The sequence below is a fragment of the Corvus hawaiiensis genome, chromosome 2 (assembly GCF_020740725.1).
Source record: "Corvus hawaiiensis isolate bCorHaw1 chromosome 2, bCorHaw1.pri.cur, whole genome shotgun sequence".
Taxonomy (NCBI): domain Eukaryota; kingdom Metazoa; phylum Chordata; class Aves; order Passeriformes; family Corvidae; genus Corvus; species Corvus hawaiiensis.
The window spans coordinates 61,963,777-61,986,012 of NC_063214.1; the positions used below are offsets into that span (position 1 = coordinate 61,963,777).

General features: G+C 43.3%; 1 protein-coding gene across 4 annotated transcripts in view; it reads left to right on the top strand.

The window, feature by feature from the left end:
• The first annotated feature begins 64 nt into the window (after positions 1-64).
• The window catches only part of ELF1 (E74 like ETS transcription factor 1), an 89,381-nt gene continuing 67,209 nt past the window's right edge, over positions 65-22,236 (top strand). Inside the window, exons 1-2 of one of the 4 annotated variants that reach the window (XM_048295391.1) lie at positions 65-150; positions 5,061-5,131. The gene's annotated coding sequence lies outside the window, so the exon portion shown is untranslated. Of the gene's footprint in view, positions 151-5,060; positions 5,132-21,568; positions 21,676-21,791; positions 21,872-22,236 lie in introns of those variants that run through there. The other 3 variants (XM_048295393.1, XM_048295389.1, XM_048295395.1) reach the window with 3 other exon arrangements.

The window sequence follows — 22,236 nt, forward strand, 5'->3', positions numbered from 1 at the left end:
GCGGCGACGGGAGCCGAGAGGGCTCAAGCCGCGCTCTCCTCCCCACCCTTCTCCACCTCCTGCTCTCACCCGCTCCTCCTCCCTCGCTCCCGAGGAGGCGAGCGCTCAGCGGGAGGCGCCCGGAGAGGGAGAAGGAGCTGCGGCCGCTCGGTGAGTGCCGCCCGCCGCGCGAGTCCCGCGCTCGGCGGCACCGGGAGGCTCGCACCCCTCCCTTGCGGTGGGGAGAACCACCTCGTGCCACGGGTTCGAGCCCCGCCGCCGGCAGCGCCCTGTGCCCAGCAGTCCCTGCCCCGCCGCACCCGTGGGATATGGGAGGTGTGGGGAGAAGGGCGGTGATGGGGTGCGAAGGGGCTGGGGAGGCGGCAGGCCCCGGCCGGGTGGCGGTGCGCGCCCTGGGGCGGCGGCCAGCGGAGCCCCGTCCCGCTGGACGCCGCTGCCAACTTTCTGGGAGTTCGGCAGCGCGTGTGTCGGGAGGGCTCCTACTGCGTACCGGCTTCACCTCTTCCCTCTCCCCGCTGCCCCCGGCGCCGCTGCCCTGCTCTCTCTCCCTCCTGGCCGCCCGCCTCTCCCGCCGTCTTGGGGCAGCCGCGGCGGCGGCGGGGGCCGAGGGAGAGGGGGGGCAAGGGCCGGCGCCGTCCTGGGGCGCGGGGGACGGGGACGACACGGTCACACTTGGGTGTCCCCGGCACACTGGCCCCGGATCGCCTCCTCCGCTGCTTCCCCCGCAAATAAAAGTCACCCCGGGCTGGTGTTCCAGAGCGCACCCTCGCCCCCCCCCCCCCCCCCCCCCCCCCGCCCAGCCCAGCCCTGTGTAGACTGATCTCCCCACGGTTCTGCGAAAAAAGTCGCGTTAATTCACCGGCTGCAGCTGGCAGGCTGTTTGCTACAGTCACGCACAGGGGTGGAGGAGAAGCCTTCGGAGTGAGTCATGGCTGTAAGAGGCCCTCCGGTTGTTTATGGCAAAAACAGGGGGATGGCTCATTCAAGATGTGGGAAATACGGGGAGTAAGAGTTGCCTCGATCCATCTTACAAGGACAAGGCAGTGGTATCTGTAGCTAGCACCCCCCGCCCCAGCTTGCTGTCGAGCTGCCTGAGAAAGGAGGTGGGGAGGTTGCCTTTTCCTCTCACAAGGAGGGCTTGTGGTCAGACTGTCATAGCTAGCTGCAGGAGTTTTGCATTTGTCAGCATTTCCATTAGAAGTGTACTTTTTATGTAGTTTGCAACATGGCTATAAATATATGCCCCGGGTTGAAATTTGGTTGATGGCCTCTTCTCCATCTAAGCAACTTTTGAAATGATTCTGCTTAGATGCTAAGTGGAAATCCGCGAAAAATACTGGCATTTTATGTTTCTTTTAACTTTAAAGCTTAGCTGCTTACACACATGGACGCATTTACAGCTGTTAGTCCAAAAAAATTCCTTCTCCCCCGAGTTTGTTAAATTGGGGAACAGTTGAAAAGCTTGGCCTCTACAGGCATTGGTCATTAATTAGTGCAGCAGAGACTTTGAAGACTCCTACAAGGTCCCTGCTACCTCGAGTGAGGGCAGCCACCTACAGAAGGGACGTGGGACACTATGTGTCCGCACAGCTCTAACCTCCAAGTGCCAGGGCAGTTCCAATGCCTCAGCATCCCGGACAAGAAGCTGGTGTTAAAATCAAGGCAGAATATGTTAACTTCGGTCCGTGGGATTGATTTTTTTTTTTTTTTTTTAACCACATCCGTTCAATTGCTGCCTCTGAGACAGGGAACAAGCCCATTATTTAGGAGCTTTCGTTTTGTATACCTCTGTATACGGACGTATCTGGATCCCGTGAAACATGCCTGCCCCCCAGTGGATGTCGCTGATCTCTGTACATTCTATACATTTACCGCCTCCCCCCGTGCTCAGCCCTGCCCCGTCGGTAAGTTTGCAAAGGCAAGTGCTCAGGATGCCAGGCTCATCTGTCCACCGAGGGCCTGTGTCCGAGGATGGTGTCAGTCGTGACAGGATGTGCCACCATCCTTCCCGGCCAGCTCGGGACCAGAGGCGCATCCCCCAAGGTGTACCAGTCTCTGGCTGGACAGCAGTGAGAAGAAGTAACATGAATGAGGCAAACAGCTGTATGTAGAGGGAGAGGCAGCTTCATGGCTGAGACAGCTGCAGAATCAGATTTTGCAGCCCCGGCCTTTGCTGTTGTTTTCCACATAAACATAAAGGTTTTTGCCCGTGGTCTGTTGGGTTTTCTGGGAGCCTGGCCTGAGTCCCCGGGATCTGCTTCACAGTTATGCTGAATTTAACCATCTGGAATGTGTGTGTCTGTTTGCTCTCTATACACCGAAGATGTTTTGCAGGTCTAAGCATGTTAGAAATACAAGCCTTGAGTGTCAGAATTGCTCACTCAGTGACTGTAGTTTTTTGCTTTAATCTATCTTAGTTTCTCATATTAAAAAGATGTGAATAACAGTATCCTTTATCTTACAGATTACTGTAGTGATGAGAACCATAAAAGAACCTGAGAGAAAAGAAATTATTTTCTCTGTGATTTGAAAGTGTGTGGTGATGCTCTAGAGAACGAGGGCAGAAAGAGGAGTTTGTGTGTTAATTATAGCAAAGCTTCAGTGGGGAAAAAAATGTGACCAGGTCAGTTGCAAATACAGATTGATCTAATTAGAGATTGATGCATATTAGCACTAGAAGACATTTTTAGTTACCGTAGACCACTTAGTTCTAATAATTTCTAAATTCTGCTTTGCTTATTGTGTTTTTAATACTGCATTTTGTGAGTAATTTCCTAGGTTTTCTTTCCCTTAAGAAAAGTGCCAAAAAGCAGGTAGGCAGCCTAGGGTAGCGTATGTGTGTCACCATCCTTCATCAGCTAGATTCATAATGTAACACCCGGGACTCTGCTGTCAGAGTCCCCTGCTGAGGGTAACCAGTGGTGGTAGGTCGTGGCTGTGGTCTGTGTTGCTGTACTTGCTCATATCCCTTGTGTTGTCTGGTCACCAGGAGAGGCTGAGAAGAATGTGGACATGGCCTAGCAAACACCTACTGAAAATGCACACAGTGCATTGGACATTTGACCAAATGCAGGTTGACTTTTCATGGGGGCAGCAAAAGGCACCCCTCATGTCAGATTTCAAATCTGTCACTGGGAGATGGAAGGCCATTACAGCCTTTCAAGTTTGCCAGATACCTATTGCCATTGGGAGACAGCATTTTCCCTGGTTTTGTTCTGAAAACAGCTCAAGTATTTTGGCCAAGTTCTTCTAATCCCAGTCTGCCTCTTTCTGCACCCCTCACTCAGAGGTAACTTCTACAGCACATGGAACAAAATTTAGCCTGAGGCAGACATTCAACTTGGAAAATTTCAACCGAAACAGTCAAAGTCTGGCCAAGTTACAAGCAGCTGGAAGCAGCATCTTGCATTGGAAATGTTCAGCAGCTGCCTAATAGGCGATGCTACAAGCTTCATCAGTCCTGTGTATATGTTTATGTACATGGAAATATGCTGCTGAATTACAATATTACTTGATTGATTACCTGGTCTACTAACTGATTTTTTGTTGGGTTGTTGTTGTTGTTGTTGTTGTTTTTCGCTAGAGAATGGAACTTGAACATCTTTGGCTAATGCTATGAATTATTTTCCTTACTCACGTTGTTGTTTTCCTGGCTGAAAATCTGAAAACTTTAAAATGGAGCCTCTGAAATAAATGACAAGCCAGGGCTTATTCGTTCTGAATCTTTCAAAATGACTTAACAATTGTTAAAGACCAGTTTACAGTAGAACTAAAGCAAATTGCTTCCCAGTGTTTTGAATTGTAAAAAACCCACATCTCCCAAATTCCTAAGCTATTAATCAACTGCTCTATTGTAGCAGACTCACCCTGTATTGTGTCCCTGATATATCTATTAAGTCTGCAGTAAAGTGTGAGTTTAAAACAATTGTGCCATGGAGTCACTGTGGAATAAATACCACAAACATTGGCAAAGTTGCTTCATAAATCTTTCTTAGTTTAGAGAGAAACTTAGGCATGCCTTTCTTCTATGGGAGTGCATCTGTTTCTTATGAGGTTCCCTGGGGGCTGGATCTTGATGTAAGGCTGGTTAATATCAATGTATTCACAGCTTTTGTGATGATACTTCATCATTACCAGCATGTCATGTGCAGGTTTGTGCACGTGTGGAACAAGTTACTAGTACACCATACTCTAAATAATTTTTAAATTATCAGCATTCATCAGAAGGCATTTTTCATGCAGCCACATACAAAAGAATCGAGATTGGGGTTACACCAGCAGGATAGGAGACTGTCCTCAAACTGGTAATTTATTGAAAGAAGGCTTAAGAATTTGTGCAGAGAATCATCTCAACGGGAGTTTTCATTGCAGTGCTGCGACTGAAGTGTGGTCTTTGGCTGTGTAGCAATATAAATACTGCACAGAAATAGGAAAGTACGTGGCATTAGTAAGATCACAGGAATTCCATGTCTGGTTTTGCTGCTCACACGTGAGGAAGGATGTGAAATATTAATTAGAGCACAGTGACAAAAGTGATCCAGGGTATGGAGACCAGGTGTCACAATCGCAGATTGTACATCTGAGAGAGGAAATGATGCCCATATGTATCATACATGTGTGTAAGGAAAATACATGATATTTACTTGACCATCCAGTGTCAGAGGTGAAGTTAGGCATATTGTACTTTGAAATAATAAGTAGCAACTAGGGCATTAAAGGATTGTAGTGGATTTGCAGTTGCTGGGAGTGTTTAAAGTGGGATGGGGTTTCCTTTTGAAAGATGTGCTTTCACTTGCTTTGGTGGAGGATGTTTCCAGTGTGTGTAGAAGGGGGAAGGACTGTACTCCATTCACCTGCATTTTTCCCTAGATTGAAAAAACAAGATTACTTGCCGTGCTTTCCATGTGTTGTAGCACATGTTGCTACCTTGACAAGATTACAGTAGAATGCCATACTTCAGAACTTGGCTGGTTTTCTCTTGGGTCAGGAGGACCATTTTTTCTTGGCACCTAATTTGACTTCTGGGAGTGTGAATAATTATTGTGTACTTTCCTCTATAGCATCAACATCTGGTGGCAGCTGGTGACAGGATATCAGGTCCTCACTTTACAGAGTCCCCTCCTATTCCCAGGTTGGTGTATCATCTTTCTTTGTTCAGGATACTGTCAGTTATATTCAGGGATGAAAAAAATTTTCCTGCCTTTAGATAGGCAAGGACATCGCTCACTGTTCAGAAGTCAGCTGCTCAGTGCTCTCCCCTTAACCATCTCTCTGTCCTTTGGGCATTCCTTTCCTGCAGCCACATCTGCTGCAGGGAATGGGCACACGGCCTGGCAGCACAGCACCCCTGGCAGTGACTAAAACAACATAGGTTATGTCGGTGAAATCATTTTGTAACCTGAAACACGACTGACTGCCTGAATCAAGTTGAAGCATTACCTGCAATGCTCCTTTTCAGGCAGCTTCACAATAAACCTGAAGGTTTAATTTGGCCTGGGAATTGAACTTGAGCCTAGATAGCTGTGAGATGATGCTTTATAATTCCATAGTCCATTCTTTTTGATATAATAACCGGACACTTTTTTTCCTCTGGCAGCTGAACTAGGACAAATATACTCTAAAGTGTTGAACTATTTCTCTCTGTGAAAATCTTAATTTTACTGCATGTACTCTAGCATATATGGTATCAAAAGTCTGATGTTCAATCTTTCACTCAGTGGTTTGGTTTGGCTTTTTCATTCACACTTTAAGGTATCCTGTGAATGTTTTAAGGTGATAAAACACTTTCCATATAGGATGAGTTTACTGGAAATTTTCTTGTTGAGAACAACTGAAACTTGAGGAGACCAAGTTCTTGTAAGTCACTGTCTTTAGACTTGAAAGCATGTATATATGAGTGTTTCCACTGACTTGGAAATACTCAAGCACTCCTCTCAAATATGATTTTTAAATACATTTTCCTCATCTGCCCTATTGAGATGTCATGTTTGAGAAAATAATGACAGTACAGCCTTCTAGGGTTTGGCCTATATGCCTGTTGCTGCGTTCATTGGAGTTAATAATAATGCACTATTGATTTCTAGGACTTGCATGAGCCAACTTAATAACAAAAGTATAAATCAGATGTTTTCAGTTTTCAAGAGCTCCAGTTAGGCTATTTAATTTTGTCTCAGAAAATGGCAGAATCAGACAATAAATCTGGAATTCTATTTTGCTGTTTCAGTACTTGGATAAAACTTGTGTTAATATAAAATGATAATGAATATTGCTGCATTGTGTCTGTTTTGAAAGTGCAGTCATGGGTTGTAGTTTGCCACTTTGTGACATCTTTTACTGTGTTTGTAATATTTAGTGAATCTCATTCCCTTCCTGGTTGTGAGGTGAAACAATGTTTGAGGCTGAGATTAAATTTGTCAAAATTGGTAAGTGTCCATCTCAGAGGTGTATCAAATTTGAACATAATACTGTTAAATAGTTGAGCTATATAGCTGACTGTTCATGTGCTTAACAGCACAAATTTATGTGTGTAGGATAATTATGCACCCAAACAACTGAATTAACAAATGCTGGAAATAGTAGTAGGACTGTGTTATCTGTCAGGTTTCATTTTTCCACCTCACCACAGCCAAGTGTCACTATAATCAGAATAGTCAAGAGTTAGGTGTTTTTATGGAATGCATTACTCTGTACCTGCTGTGCAAACTTCCCATTTGGTCCCTAATCCAGCACACCTGTGGCCAGTGAAGATGTAATTTTGCCCACTCTCCAGAATTTAACTTCCTTCTTTTATTTGTATGAGTGTACAGAAATCTTTTTTTCTTGTTAAAACCTAGTACTAAAACGCACTTGTATACTTTAGGTAGTGGATATCCTGGTCTTTTTCCTCCATGAATACAATAGTGACATTAAGCAGTTACATTGTCTGGAGTTCCTGGCGATGCAGGCATCAAAAAAATTTAATGAGGTGTTTCAGCTTGCTTGACCTTGTTCTGTGACTCATTTGCGTGCCATATATTCAGGTAGGAAGCCAAGCACTCTCCAAGTCCTGGCAGAAGGTTGCTCACACGGTATCTGCTGCTGCAGCTTCTGTTTTAGCATCTGCTGCTGCCCAGAGAAGCACTGCCACTGTGCCATTTCCAGCAGCTTGCACATTAGTCTGCATTGGACAATTCTGGGGTGTGTTTGGGCTCTTCGGGGAAGGGGCATGAGCTGGTGGTGGACCAGTAGAACTGTTGGTGGAAAAGCTGTAGGATTCTGCAACTTGCTGCAGACCTTCAAAGACCTTTTTCAGGCAAGGGGGTGTTGAACAGCATTCTGGTTTCTGTTCTCTGCTCTTTCATTCCGTTAGGAGGGGAAGTTCAAGGTCTGTTGTTTTTAAGGTGCACTGTTGATCAAGAGAATTACAGCAGATATGTTTGTTTTAAGGGAAACTGAGGGTGGACTTTGTCACCAGTCAGAGGTGACGAGGTTATGCCATCCAGTGTCATGGGATTTGGTATTTTTTAAGATAAATGACAAGGGAAGTGGTGTTGGTATTGTGGGCAAGAGGACAGCAAGACTAGTCAGAAAAGGATGGTGACAGTACTTAGTGTTCATGTACTGCCATAGGAACACTGACTGATCCAACTTTGTCATTGCTGAATCCAACATCCAGTTACGTTGTGATAATAATGTGCTGTGTAATGAACAATGACTCTCTAGAGCATAGTCCATAGCTCTGATGTCTGCTTGTCTTCTGCATCAGTCACCGCCCCTCCCAGCAGCTTGTCACTCATCTTCTGCTTGCATTTGCTACCCCTGACCTGCCAGCTGAACACAGGAATCCTTCTGTTTCTGCCAGAATTGTTTTGCTTAATTTATCTGGTTAAAACAGTAGATTTATTTCACTCAAAATGGACTGGGGAGCTTAGGTGGCAAAGCTGAGGCAGGTTCTGGTAACTGTGCTGAGAAACTGCTGGGGGAAGGGTTAAGGAAATCAGTGGTGTGTTAGTTGAGATATTGGAAATGAGATGCGTCTGCAGAATCTGGAACTGTAAACCTTTCTCCAACCTTGTGCTGGCAGACCTGTGCTAGCATTTTACTTTTATGTTTCCCTCTGGTAGAGGGGAATTATACCCATGTAATTTTGTGCAGAGAATAGATCCCTTAGCACCTGATTACCTCCACTGAAGTAGAGCTGAGTTCTTTTCCTTTGTGTTTGAATTTCCATGTGCTCTGTGCAGCTGTCTTTCACTGGATGCCTTTTTAAATGAAACCTTCATCATAAGCCATTTAAAACAAACCTTGGGGGTTTGTTTTCAGATTTTCTTAGTTGACCCAATTTTGTGGGTTAACAGATTTGGTTAAAAAGATTACTAAGAGTTTTTCAAATTCAGTTTTCAAATGTTAATATTATCATGTAGTAAAACTTGGCAACCATTACAGGTGCAATATTTTAATGAATGAACGAGCTGGTTTCTGACCATAAGTATACTACAGCCATGATGGTGAGAGACAGAAATACACTTTTATATTCTTTGCGAATGACCGTTTATGAAAATTTTCCAGGACGCATCTATTGATGTTAAATTGTCTTCATGTCCTTAAGTTTGCTGGTATGCTTTTATCATTATTGTACTCTTTTGGGAGGGGAGGAGGTGATCGATCATTGTGTACCTCATTTGAGGTGAATTATTGCAAGCACATTACCAAATGTCTGATGTAGCTGCTTGCTTTGCCTCTGGATGTACATTTTAGGGCAGTCTAAAGCTGAGGCCAGACAGAACAGATTTTCAGGACAACATGTTTTCAGGATGTTGTTGGCATAAAAGGTCTTTGTGTGTTTTCTGTGAGAAAATCGTTGTGTTAACCTTTGTAGATACTGTGTTTTGTCCCTCTGAAATAAAAGCTGCATCAGAAATGGCGGTTCGTAGTCTCTGTTTTATCGTTGCTGTGTGGCTAGCAGCTGAAAGATCAAATCATACATGAGGCTGTTACTGTACAAGCCCTCTCACTGTGTTTACCAGGTAGGTGGGGTTTTTTCTTCTTTTCCCAAATCTGTACACACTAGTCAAAGAAAACTACTAATTTCATGTTTTCCTGAAGGAAAAAAAAAAGTATTTATAGAGAGAATGCCTTTACTGTGGAGAATTACTGCAAAATACTGTGTACTTCTTCACATACTTTAAGATTCAGACTAGGTTTCAGGTCTCATGTCTTTGCATCAACACCTGTCAAGAATATTACTTATATTTTTAATTCTTTAATCCTCTAGGTCACATGCATTCACACTTTCCTTGTTTCAGATTGACATCAAGACATGTAGCAACATTAAATGTAGTTAGACACTAGTTTGTTGGAGTTTCTGGTTTATGATGTGGTGGATAACCATATCAAATCTCTTCTTCTTTTTTTTGGAGATGGAACATGTATGTTCAGAAACAAGTTTCCATTCTGTATGTGTTATTATCAGACTGAGCAGTAGTCATGCTATAGGTGTTTCAATAGGCAGAAGTATTTGTGCAGGTGTGGTTTAAGGGAGAAAATGCGTAGTTGTGGTTCTTTTGCATAGCACTGTGTTCACATTTGCAGGATGACTGATTGAGCAGAGAAACCTATCCTAAATGGGAAGTATTAGGGAAGCCACTGAATTTGGATACTGTGTTAAAGAAGTTGGAGGACAGATATGAGAAGGTGGCATTATGAACACTGTCCCTGGTACTTTGTTGTTTGTGTGCTCCCTCTTTCTTACCTAGTTTCATTTTTAAACCGCGGCTTTCAGTTTGTTACTGAACTGGAGACACGTAAAAATAAAAATTCTGAAGGCTTTTGTTTTTCCTTTTCACCGTTCTGGGGAAGAATCCCTTTTTTGGGATTACTGGTTTCATCTGCCAGAAAAATATTACTTACCATCTCCAGATAAGCAGGGAGGAAATGACAATTGTATATGGATTCTCACTGGAACATGATCAGAGCTTGGGTGGCTTAAACCAGATGTCCCCATGCTTTTGCTCTGGAGAGCCACCACAATCAAATTTTATCATCTTTGTTATAAAATGTATCTTGAATGTTCATTTATATGCCTGAAGAATAGGGAATAGGGCTGGGAATGAAAGAAAATAAGGTAAAACAAATGAGAAAGGGAAGGAAGTAGAAAAAGGCAATCCAAACTAGCTTTCTCCTTCTAACTGTAAGGATATGAGCCAGGGAAATGAGATGCAGAAGAAATTGAATAGTCCCATTGGTAAAGTGGTAAAGTGATAATTTAAACTCCTATTGAATAAGTGGGAGCTAGATCAGTGCTTGCAGAAGAATGTTGAGTTTAATTCATTACCCATAGTGAGACATTTACATCCCTCTCATCCAGTTTAGTGTGTGGATATTTGTTTACTGAAGGATTTTTTGGTGTCCTTTTTAAGAACCAAGTGTTACCTTTTGCTAAATATGAGAAAAATGGACTCAAATCTGAATGCTGCTACCAAATAACATTGAAGACCAGTCACCTGTAATTACAGTTTAAATTTCTTTCCCCTTTTCTCCTGAACATTGTGTTAGTGTGATGTAGTTTTTGATGAGGAGGCTAAGCGCATGAAGTGTGGACAAGCAGTTTTTTCACCTAATTTATTATCAGATTTTCTAAGTGAATGGTAGCCATCAGTGAAGCACCAGAACTTTCCCAGTTGGATATGACCAAGAGTTCAAACTCAAGATCTTCCAATTCCTTGTAGACTTACTTTGCAGTGCTTTACAAATGAGAAGGAAGGTACAGAAAGCCCCGAGCAACTCTCTGGGGAGTCAGGTGTGGTTGTTACCTTGGGATTAGTGCCAGTGATCAGATCCAAGGGGAAAGTAATGGGGAAAGTGAGTCAATAAAGCCATATCAAGGATGTGGAGAAAGAGTGTATGAATTAGCAGCCTGCCCCCAGCTTTGTTTTATCTCAGTAGTGATATTTGCTCTTATTTTTTCCCAGAGGATTTCAACTGTTTGTACTTTTGGTGTTTAATAAAAGTGAAAATAAATGGATGACAAGGAGATATCTTTTTGGGGCTTTGCTTGCACAGCTAGCAAAAGTGTATTTCTGCTCTGCTCAGAGTCAGAGAGATGGTCTGGATGAACAGGTGTTCAAAGTCAGGTTGGGTGGGGCTTTGAGCAACCTGATCTAGTGTAAGAAGTCCCTATCCATGGTGAACAGGGTGGACTAGATGATCTTTGAAGGTCCCTTCCAACTCAAACTATTCTGTGATGTTGATGGCGTGTCAAGAGAGGAGCTTTGTAACAAAACAAAACGACAGTAGTCCAGTGGAGAAGGACTTGGGGGTTCTTGTGGATGAGAAGCTGGACATGAGCCTACAAGTATGCATTTGCAGCCCGGAAGGCTGATGGAATCCTGGGCTGCAGCAAAACCAGTGTGGCCAGCAGGGTGAGGGAGGTGATTCTTCCCCTCTGGAGACCCCAGCTGCAGTTCTGCATCCAGCTCTGGCGTCCTCAGCAAAAAAAAAGGCATGGACCTGTTGGAGCAGCTCCAGAGGAGGGCCATGAAGGTGATCAGGTGGCTAGAGCGCCTCTTCTGCAAAGTCAGGCTGAGAGAGCCTGGAAAAGAGAAGGCTCCAAGGAGACCTTGTTGTGACTTACAGAAAGGAGGGAAAGGGACTTTTTATACTGTCAGATAGTGACAAGAGGCAATGGTTTTAAACTGAAAATGGGCCAACACAACTACTAAATGATTATATGCTGTTTCCCCCATTCCTCTGTTTTGCTTTCTCTATGTGGATTAACAGCTTTTTGCTGCATTAACTCTGACCTGCAGATCCTCAGATCAGATATTCAGCTTGCTCCTTTCTGCCTATAAGCATGAATTGTTCCCTGGGTATTGTACCTGTCGATTTGTACCCAAAGTAAAGTGCTCTCTCCTCTGTTTTCTCCCTATATGGTATCCAGCTGCCATTTCACCACAAAAATGCAAATCTGCATTTTCTGATGATGCAAGTAGCATTTTTCCTGTTTGCTCTGTGGTGAATTTTCCAATGTGTTGTATAATTTTGTTCTGTAAATCCTGTAAATCTGTACCTCCAAATCTGACTTTTGTTGGAATGGTGCATGAATAATATACTTGAGTAACTTTGAAAACATTCACTGGATAATGTTATATATTGACTAGAAAGAGGAAATTTAGTATATTTTAGTCTATTAAGGAAAATTGGTATATTTTCAGAAAGTTAAGTAGAAATAATGCACCTAACACTGTTACAATCACCTGGAACCAGAACCCTGAGATAGATTATTTAGGATCTTCTGGGAAAGTAGCAGCCTGCTGCATACAAGTAAGGATTAGCAATAAAAGAATTAAAGGGTGCTTGTTTAGGGTAGGGGAGTTCATTTTCTCATAAAACTGAGTAGCAGGAAGTAAGCTGCTCCTAGCTTATGCAAAGCAGCAAAGGTTCATATCATAAAACCAAGAGGCCTGAGGATGAGAGCAATTAATGAAAAAAACCCCCCAAAAGTAATTTTGTTTTCTTTTTCCCCTTCCTCAGTGAGATCATTGACTAGTGTCTTAAAAAAGGTTGTTTTAATTATTGTTATTCTGAGTATTAAAATTAAATTAGTTTGATGTTGCTCTTCAGTTACTCACACAGGAAGATTTCTGTGATCTTAGTCACAAGTGGTATATTTTTGTCTGTTATGCAAAGCTGGAAAACATTTCTAATGAGTCTTGCTAAAAATGGGGAGCATTAAAAGGAAAAGCTCAAGAAATAAAATTAGTTACAGAGAAGCAGTGGATGAAACACTCTGAATTTAGGCTACCATCCTAGAATGCGAGCACTCCTTCAAATTAGGTATATGTTCCTTGATGGTGGAGAGAGTTGAAATCACTCAATTTAGTGAGGTGTTTTTCAGAGCACACATCTTTAAAGCTGATGGCCCCTCAATAAATGCAGGACAAAATGGATTATAAGATTAAACATCTATATCGAAATGCTAAAGAGATAATATTAGACTGAAATAATAAACATAAATGATACCTAGTACTTTGAATGTAGCATTGAGAATACTGAGTCTTTATGACAGGTTATTTGGGGAGAATATTGAGCTGCTTCCATTAATAACAAAATGACCTCTGTTAGGAAAGCAGGAGGAAAATCACATGTGCGAAACTGTGCCTGCCATAATGTCTTCTTGTTCTCTTAGCCTCTGGTTCCCAGTTTTGGTTTCAGGGCTCCCTAGACCACAGAACCAAGAAATATGATTCCTGGGAGGATTTTGGAAAACACATCACAGTAGCAGCAAGTCTCTTCGGAACTGAACCTCTGTGCCTGTTTAGGATATGTCCAACTGCTGTACCTTGCTTTTATGGGCAAGTGACAATAGTAGAGGCAATGGTTTCGTTTCTTGGAGTGATCCACAGGTAGGATTTGCTGGTAGGACTGCTTGCCTGGCTGAAGATGAACGTAGAGATGGAAGCTGTTGTTTTTGCAACTTGAAATGTAGCTGAGAGATAAAAATGTTGGCCTTCCAGCAGGCAGTTCCCCTTCCCAGCAGCGGTCAACACCCCTCCTTTTTGTGTCCTTCAGTCTTTATCTTTTTTCCTCTCTTCTCCATGATTTATGTATTCACCAATTGGTTAATGTAGCATGTATTTGGATAGGTAAACCTGCTACTAAAAATATTATTTCCTGAACAAGCAAGTAACTGGGTTGCGTTTCTAGCTAACTGTTCTTTAATAGCCAGGTCTCTGCCTGAGTGAGTTGCAATGGAAAATTGATTAATTCACATGAGCTTACTTTTTTTCACAATTTATTTTCTGTCTCCTGTCTCTCCAAGTTACCACGTTTATCCTTCTCCATTAATTAGAGCAGCTGGAAGAGCAGTAATAAACACACTTTCCTTTCCTTTGTGTTCACATCCTGAGCAGTGCCGAAATACCCGCTTGTATTCCTGTAAGCATCTGAAATATTTGTGGAACTCTAGCTCAACATTTTTCTAAAAATTATGTTTATCTGGATTTCCTTTAATTCCATGAATTTGGTCTGCATCCTTACAGGGAGTCAGCATAAGTGTTTGAGGTAGCCAGTGTGGCCTGCATAAGGCAGCAGGATTGAAAGGATAAAAGAAATTGGAATAGAAATAAACACTTTTTCATCTGACTGGAGCAGTAGAAAAACTTGCAGCAACCACCCTGACATGTGCATCTGTTGGATGCTCTTTTTGTTATTGTCTAAAACACAAACGTGGATAAATAATTCCCTGGTACTTCTTTAAGACATCAACAGTAATTTCCTGTAGCGCGGATGGCTTTCTGGGACTGCACAGCCTCTGCAACCTAACTCTCTGGTCTTTAAAAGAAAATTAATTAAAAAAAAAAAAAAAAAAAGAGGCAGCTGCAGAAGTGCAGCTTTGGGTCCAGAACTGTCTAGCTAAGGGCGGTGCCTAGCTGTTCTCCCTCAGGAGAGGGTTTGATGGGGAACATGATGATCCCTCCCCCTCTGTTCCCGCCCTGTAAAAAGGCCAAACCATAACAGCAATACTGACACCGCCGTGCTGTAACTTTGGCGCGTATCTGTGCGCTTGTCTTTGGGTGTACCAAATACTTTGTCTGTGATTAATAGCATTCCTTGCATAGAAACTTCTAAAAATCTCAGCTTCATTCTTGATTTTTATACTGATAAACATGGACATCAAAAAATCCACTGTGAACACTGTTTTGGTTTTTTTTTCTTCTTCCCAGTATGTGTTTATTATTCATGAATGTGTTGCAACATCCAAAAATGTAATGAGTGACTCACAGAATGAGCAGAGGAAAAAAATACAGTTACAGCTTTTTAATGAGGATTCCTCAGCCAACTACAAAGTGTCCCAGTTAAGAAAACAGCTGTTGGACTGTATAAAATTCAGCCAGTCCTCGGTTTTATGTTCCTTCTGGATATATTTGCAACATAGTTTCACTTGGTATATATTTCTGTTCATTCATGTCCCTGATTTGTTTTCTTTCTTGTATCAGGGATTGCAACATTCCGACATCAAGAAGAAAAACTACAGAACAACATGTTTACAAATAGTTCTGGATTTTGTGTTTTTGTGTGTGTAAGAAAGGAAAAGAGCAAAGACTAAGTTTACCACTACTGGTGTAGTAACGTCTCTAATGGTTTCAGATTAAGCCAGTATTCTTCAAAAACTATCCTTGCAAGGATTCCAGAGCAAATACAACCATCCTGTTATTGCAGCATAGCTCTGAATGACTACAATATTGAAGGATCTGAAGCTTGTGGGATGATGTTGGGTGTGCTGTTCTACTTCAAGAATCCAAACTGACTTTCTTTCTGGAAATATTGGTTCTTATTGTTGGAAAGTCTAAACTTTTCTTTCATTCATATGTTTTTGAATTTTATCAGTATTTATAAATTTTACGTCATGTCTTGTACCCCTTCACCTTTGTATCTTTCTTGCACAATAGTGGGAAATCTGTATTTGCTTAAAAGCTTTGAGTGCAAATCTGTAGAGATAGATAGGCAACCTAATACTTGTCTTTCAAACCAGCTGTATACACAAGTGATCATTTCCAGCTAAGCATTTAGCATAATCTTACTGCAGTCAGGATTGTACAGACTTGTATTTTATTAAAGAATATGTTAAAGGAATTTTCAGGGTTGATACACATACTGTGTGAGAATTTGGAATAAAGACGTGATATTGCTATGCCCTTGCTGGTTCTCTTGGGATATTCAATAATTATTACCATACAAAAATGAGTTAATTTTGGCTTTGTTTGTTACAAGTATGTTGTAGTGAGGTGTTCTGTATATAAAATAGTGTTGCCTTTATAATGCAAAGCTGTACTTGGGCCTTAATTACAATTATACTATTTTCTGCCTTGTTTCAGAAACAGGTTGTGCCTTTTCAAACAGTGAGCTCTTCTAGATTGGAAAAAAAAAGTAAATCCAGATAGAGTTACTTCTTTTTTGGTATAAAATGCATTCTTCCGTACATTTCCTTCTGATTAGTTGCCTTCTAGTTTCTTATAGGGTGTGTGCTGGAACAGTGTCTGCATGGCATTCAAAGGTGTAAGGAAAGTTGGCCTTTTTGGATCAGTTTTGTGACTCTGAATGAAGAACTAGAAATTAGCAAATTATAAGTGAGTTGGATTTTAGGATGCTAGAGCTTTAACTGCCTGTCTGAGTGTACTTACCAATAACACTAGGTGAGGCATGATGATTTCTCATTTTTCACCTGGGAAAACTTGGTAACATTGCATGTATTTTGCAAACATTGGCAGATCATAGTTTAACTCTTTTTGTTTCATGATTTTTGTGGGGTCTAAAGCTCACTGAGAGAAGTAGTATGGGGTATAAATTTGTCCTGTCTGTATTTTCATTTCTTTGTGTGACTTGCCTTCGAGCTGTGGGTTTACAAGTGTGACTTCTGTCACACCTACTGACAGGGGTATTTATAGGATGTTAAATAAATTTCAGTGCACTTTCTGAAACAAACAGGCAAGGAACGTGCAGTGCGAGGACAGAGCAAGAGCTAGCTCAGGTCAGAAAGTCATGGGTTAAGCATTACCTCTGTCCCTCCTCTCTGCCTGTAACATTTCCCAAGTAATGTATCTTTTTCTTTTTTTTTTTTTTTTTTTTGGTGACTGTTATGCAATCATGTGAATCTTAGGGTGAAAAATTTACCTGAGTGCTGGCCCAAGTGTAGTAGTCTGATGTCAGAGGGAGGTTTGATGTCCTTTGCTGGCAGTGCTCATCACAGTCGGAGCTGATTCAAGAGCAGCCAGTGTTCCCCATCCACCCCAGTCAGCTTTCTGCCACAGTAAGGCATTTAATCGGATCAGTGGAAGGTTTGATGGGTACCACATGGACCAGAAACAGTGCAAGGAGACGATGGGTAGGGAAAAGTGTGGTTGGGGTTGGTAAAGAAGTGCCAGGGAGAAGCTGGAACCTGTAGTTTCTGGCTGAGAGTGAATCAGAGATTATCCTGTGTCAGAGCTGTATCTACTACCTGGATTTTTGTGATTCTTTTCCTTCACAGTTTGCTTGTCAGTAGAAAGGAGAATATACTGAGATTTTAAACCATTCTCAGAAATATTGAGAAGCATTACTTCTCAGCAGAGGCAAACCTATAACAAAAGGAGGAAGGAAGAAACTTGAAAGAGTGAGGAAAAGTAGATTTTCCTAAAGGCTTGCCATTGCTGGGATGTGACCTAGGAATACCTTAGAGGTGATCCAAGAAGAGTTTGTGCAAGGCTATACAAGGTCAGGGGTTTGTAGCTGTGTGGGATGGTGCTGTGCTGCTGGCTAAGGCAGCATCTTTGCCACATCTGCCTTCAATAGGAAACACTGGAGGCAAAGTTGGAAGCATAAAATGGATGAGGTTAAAGCTGCCTGGTGCTTGGTTGTGAATGCATTTAATTTCAGACACCTCTCCTGCCCTTCTGCTATCAAGGCATCATTTCTGGAGACATATGTGACCATAGACTTGAGAAATGCTTCCTTATGTATTTTGAAAGATGACATTTACCATCTGAAAGATTCCATTTAAACACAGGATGGCCAGGATACCTTCCCTCTCAACTTTTGAAAAGTATAGTGGCGTTTTTATATGCACTTTGTTTACTACCAGCTTTTCCTTTCCTGCAATTCAACTAAAGTTCAGAAGACCAGCACAGTGTAAATAAAAGTAGACTGTTTTTTCTCAAATTCATTGTGCTCTGCTTTCACAGTGTGCACTAAAATATCACTGAAGCGTACCTTTAGATTGCAAATTAAGAACTGATAGCTGCATAGGCTGCTCTCCAGGTGTCATCCACATTTCTTCTCTGAGATGCTTTTCTATTGAAATCTCTGAAAATGCAAGTTTGTAGATGGCAAACAGTTGTCTTAAAAATATCAGAAGTGTATTGTCTGAATTTGTGATAAAGTTTTTAAATAACACAATGGTAAGAATTTTTCTGAAACTGAAGTCCCAGCAGAGACTTCCTTTGGGCGTAGGAGTAAGTTACCTTATAATCTCCTGATGCAATTTTTCCATGTGTAAATATTTAGGTCATTGTGCATCTGGCAGCACTAAAAACCCACAGCAGTGTCAGTCTGTGTATCTACTCCCACGGGAGGTGCCAGCCCCCAAACCCAAAGTACCAGGACAGTAACGCCAACACCATGGAGATGTATATCATATTTATTGGATTAAAATGTGATAGCACTGCTACTAGTGTTCCTTGGTGTTGTACACAAGGAGAAGGGGAAGGAGTTTGGGTGTTAAGACTTGGGTAAAAGCTAGTTCATGTGTTGTCCTTCCATACACAGACAGTGTGATCTTGGGCATATCCATTGCTCAGGTGTTCTTTTGGGCCGTGCTTGTGAATGGGATTGTTACAATTTTTCCTCCCCTTCCAGGGATGCCTGAGATGAAATATTTTGCAAAGCTTGAGATACTGGGATCCTACAAAAACAAATGCAAACCAGAAGCTTCTTAAATCAGACTTTTATCCAGTCTAGAGACAGAGTTTGATGAAGCTCCAAGGCTGTATGAGGGGATTGTATGAGCCTGAGCTGAGAGCAGGGTGGTGGGATCTCCTCTTGCAATAGTGGAGTTACAGCATCTTGAGCTGCTTTAGGAATGCAGGGTATCACATAAATGGGGGCTTGCTAGGGTTTCTCATGTGGTGAACTTGTGTATAATATAGCAGAAAAATAAAAAACTAAGAACTTCTAGATCTAAATTTTTTGCTCCCATTTCTTCACAAAAACAGTATTTTCTCCTCCCCAAGCCCCATCCAAAAATGAAAGCTGAACACAGTCACAAACTTTCCTTTTGGCTTGTTTTTATGAGGCTAAGTAGTATGTCTGTCAGGTGGGGCAGGATACCTCCAGAACACATCATTCTGGTCTGTCCTCACATGGCTTCTGAGTTTCATGGTGCCCCCTGTGCAGGAGAGCTGCTTTGGTCTGCTCCTGTGCCTCCTGGTAGCCCGTCCCATCCTGCCCTTGCAGACCTGTAGCTTTCAAAGCCAGTTGCAAAGGAGGCAGGCAATTACCAGAGTGAAAAGAGAAGCAGCTTGCTTGGGGTCGCTCTTGAGGCCAGCAGAAGTGAGAGCCACATCCAGGTCTCTGCCACCCCAAGCCCGCTTGGCTGCACTGCTCCCCTTGGAGCACGATTTGGCATGTGTTTCTCTGGGAGCTGGGGCCAACAGCAATGTGAAAATTGTGTTATGCATTGTTTATTTATTTATTTGTGCAGCCTTAAGTTTTCTGCTTGTGGACTCCACCCTCTGCCTCGCTGTGCGGCTGCACAAATATTTGCTCTGGGAAACAGTGGGGGGAGTAGCTCAGTGCAAGGAATATGAGGCTGGGATAGAGTGGAGGGCTAAAGCTGTTTAAATTGGCTTAAGCTGTGCTGTTGGTCAGTGTCTAGCTATGTCTTTTGGGCAAATGGTGATCTAAGTTTGTGGAAATACTCATCCCAGCAATGGGCAAGGTCACTTCTTCTTCAAGCCAAAATTATAATTAGCAAGAAACCTGATACAGTTCCAGGGATGAACATCCACCTGCATTCTCTCTCGCTAAATATGTTTACATTTTACATATGCTTTTCAAAAAAGTACTGCTTCCAGATTTAGCTTAGAAACAGCAAAATGTTTGCATAGCTTGTGCTAATACATCGCTACAAAATGATTTTTCTATTTAGTTGATTGCCTGGATAAGAATGCGTTGTTTCTTCCCCCTCTAAACCATAACTATTAGACTTTCTTTAATTATTGAAATGGTGCTCTCCCTGTGCCAATGTTACAGTTCCTTGTAACCGCTGTGCACCTGGGTCAGATTTCTTCCCTCCGTGCCCCATGATTTGCAAAGGGTTTTGCAGCACAAGAAACAAATGCTTTTAGATGTAAGATTGGATTAGACTTAAGTTGTTGGAGAGAAGGAATATACATCTGTTGTGAGAGGTGGAAAATATATAGTGACTAAAATAACGGCACAGTGTTTTTTCCTCCTTTTTTCAACTGAGAAATACAAATGAAGTCATATTTTGATAAAGAGCTGTAGTGAAGATATTTAAGTACTGACTTAATTGATACTTTTAATCAGTAAGTCTCAAAAAATGTACTGCTGCTTCTTTTTTCAGGTCTTCCATTAAAGCAGGCTGCAAAAATAGGATGATAAACTACATCTAATAAAATCATACGTGGATAACTGCCCTTTGAATAATAAACTGGGACCCAGTTTTGCTTTTAAGTGCCATGCAGGTGTCATAAGGACTCAATTACTTGGAAATAACCCCAAAATTTTCTTCTTGGTAATTAAGCATAACCAGTAGTTGGAGATATTAATGTCCATAAAACTATGGGTTTTGCTCAGTGCAAAACTTATGAGACTACTGTTTAATTATTACTGGGAGCATTAATGACAGTTGTGCTGAAATATATTTGAATTTGTCTCAATGTGTTTGCTAGAAGTAGCTTCAGGATTTTTTTACTCTCATCTTCCCTGCCCGTTGCAAGGTTGCTCCTGCTGCCTCCTGCTCACCTCCCAACTCCTTGCCCTGCCATTATGCCCTCTCAGTTGGCCGCATGGCTTGGGTTCTTGTGCCATGCCTTCCCTTATGGCCAGTGCACTGCTTTGGACTCTGCCTTTCTGGGAATTTGTGGAAAACCAGTGCACATGCCAGCCTGCAAACAGAGCATGTGCTTACCCTTCCTACTGAAACAAGGTAGAATTAACTCTGTTCTCACCCTCTGCACCACGTTTTTAAGATTGCACTTCTGTCAGGCCTTTCAGGACGCCCTATGCAATTGTAGAGCCCATCCCAAGTGTCTACACTGCTGTGGGCTAGTTGGCTTTCATGGTGTTGTTTTTTAGGCACAAGGGTTTGTTTAAAGAACATGAAGAGCATATCAGAAATTTACTGGGAATCCAGGGAACTGGATTCGCTCTGGCACTGGCTTGCTGTCTGTGCTCCATTGGATGCTGCACTTTAACTAAATTTCCCCAAGCATTTTGGGCTCTCCAAAGTTTTGCTCTTCTTCAGGGGTTAAACAGTTTGGTGTGAGCAAGATGATATCGGTTGAAAAGATGAGATGTTCCACAGAAATGTGTTCGTTCATTTAATTTAGGACGAGAGAATATAGTCTTAAACTGTGCCGGGGCAGGTTTTGGTTGGACGTTAGGAAGAATTTCATCATAGAAGGGGTGGTTAGACATTGGAATGGGCTGCCTAGGGAGGTGGCGGAGTCACCCGTCCCTGGAGGTGGCACTTGGTGCCATGGCCTAGTTGACAGGGCGTGTTTGGTCGTGGGTTAGACACGATGATCTCACAGGTGTTTTCCAACCTAATTGACTCTGTGAATTATTAGTCATGGAGGGGAGCGGGGTGGGATGTTTCGTAAGGATCGGAGGCAGCGGCGGGGAGCCGGTCGGGCGCGCTCCGCACACGGGGGAGCCGGGCCGAGCCGAGCCCGGGCGGGTCGCGCGGCCGCCGCCAGCCCGTCCCCCCCGCACCCCGCCGCCACCTGCGGGCCGGGCCCGGCGGAGCGCCGGCCGCCGCCCCGGGGCGTGTCGTGCCGTTCCGAGCCGAGCCGCCCGGCCCCGCGGTGAGTCACCGTCCGGGGCCCGGGCACCACTTCCCCCTCTCGACAGGAGCCATTTTAGCTGCACGACGCTGCGGGGAGGCCGGGGCGGCGCCGCGGGCCCCGCGGCCGGGCGGTACGTGCTGCCCGGGGAGCGAGAGCCGGGCGGGCGGGGGGTGACGCGGCGCCCCGGGCTGCGGGCGGCGGCTGCCGCTGCCTCGACGTGCGGCCGCACCCGGGGCAGCGCTCCGCAGCCGTCGGGAGAAACTGCGGGGAAGAGGGAACTTCAGGAAAAGCGCAGCACCAGGGAAAAGCGAAATATAAATTGGGCCGTGAGTAAAGGGACGTTTCGGGGCAGCAGCGCCGTGAGCTGCCTGAAGCTGAGCCTGTTGCTGCGGGCAAAGGGCACCGCGGCTGTGCTTCTCTGAGCGGCGCGCTGCACAAGTGTGACAGCTGGTTTGCAATTCTGCTGCGTTTTACACTTTTGTTGCTTTTTTAAGCGTGAGGGGGTGCCAGGCAGGCTGCCGGTCTGAGCCCTCCAGCTGCCGCTCAGCGGACTGTAAAATACACGAAATTTTATTAATCTGAAGATGCGTGTACCTGGACTCGGCTAGCATGGAGAAGAGCACGGTCCAGGGCGATTCGGGCAAAGTGTTGGCTATCAGCGCTGCCGCTTTGAGCACTTTCGCTCCATTGC